General features: G+C 36.8%; 1 protein-coding gene across 1 annotated transcript in view; it reads left to right on the top strand.

Annotated features, from left to right (window-relative positions):
* Window positions 1-1,337, top strand: part of TRDN (triadin) — a 442,356-nt gene that overhangs the window by 399,147 nt on the left and 41,872 nt on the right. The gene's annotated exons all lie outside the window — the stretch shown is intronic.

Raw genomic sequence — 1,337 nt, forward strand, 5'->3', positions numbered from 1 at the left:
AAGTGTCTGAATAAAATATTACTGTCATCGAGACTGAAAAGTTGACACATCAGCATCAACACACGCGTGCTCTCTTTTTAGCTTTATCCATTTACATCTCAGCAGATTGAAAGCTTCCTCTCTGACTCTAATTAAGCCTTATTTGCTGAAATATGATATATACAAATAGCTTGGACTCAGAATTATGAAAAATAGTCATACCCTTATGTTACAGGAATGCGGTTAACAAATGTGACTATGGTTATCAAACAACAGCTCTCCAACTTCAACATGTATCAAGTACACCTTGAGGGTTGAATTTACATTTCTAATAAGTTTCCAGGTGATGCTGTTGTTTCACAACTCTGTCTTACAGAATTGTCATCCAACAAACAGTCTACACTTGTGGTTACTATTTCCACCTAAATATGGACCTTAAGTAATATATAGGCTTAGACTATGAGTAGACAGACATATACTGAACTGTGTTCATTAATATATCTGTGTATGCGTTTGCCTGTGAAGTTTCCTCAAATTCGAAACTGGTCCAATATCCTCTTAATTGAATGTATGAGATCATAAAATTGGGAATGTAAAAGAGTTAAAGAACATTTAGATTTTATTTGTGAGATTTAATTATTAGGACTTCTTTGCACTCTCTATTATGTACTTCTTATCTACTGATTAGCAAATCACTAAAAAATCAGCCTCATATGCACTGTATCTTGGCAAATGCTGATTTTTCTCCCTTCGGGACAATCATTCATATGCCTCAGAGTTCATCAGAATTACCTGAGAACTCTATTAAATGACAAATTACTGGGCCCCATCTCCAGAGTTTCTGATTGAGTAGGTCTGGTGTGAGGTCCAAGAAACTGCATTTCTAGCAACCTCCCAGGTGATGCTGCTGCTGTTGCTGTCCCAGGAAGTAAACTTTGAGGACTGCTGCACTGGTACCTACACTGACAGGGACTTCTTAGTGGGAAAACACAGACGCACATACCCTGGACAATTTATGAAACCTAGTGTTTTTATTTTGTGAAAGTGTAAGGAAGAGATGGGGAACCTGCGGCCTTGGAGCCACATGTGGCCTCCAGATCCTTGAGTGTGGCCTTTTGATTGGATCCAAATTTTACAGAACAAATCCTTTTATTAAAAGGGATGCAGCAGAGAATGATGAAACTTTTCTTGCCTCCTTTGTTGCTTACCACCACCCACCGCGGCCCAATTCTTTCATTATGTGTTATAAAATTTGTAAGATCCTACTCTTCTTATATCAAATTATTATCTTGCATTAAACTTTAACGGATTTATGTAAAATGAAACTTTATATAAGATTATTTAAATAAAATGTTTCC

The sequence above is a fragment of the Propithecus coquereli genome, unplaced genomic scaffold (assembly GCF_000956105.1).
Source record: "Propithecus coquereli isolate 6110/MARCELLA unplaced genomic scaffold, Pcoq_1.0 Scaffold200, whole genome shotgun sequence".
NCBI classification, from domain to species: domain Eukaryota; kingdom Metazoa; phylum Chordata; class Mammalia; order Primates; family Indriidae; genus Propithecus; species Propithecus coquereli.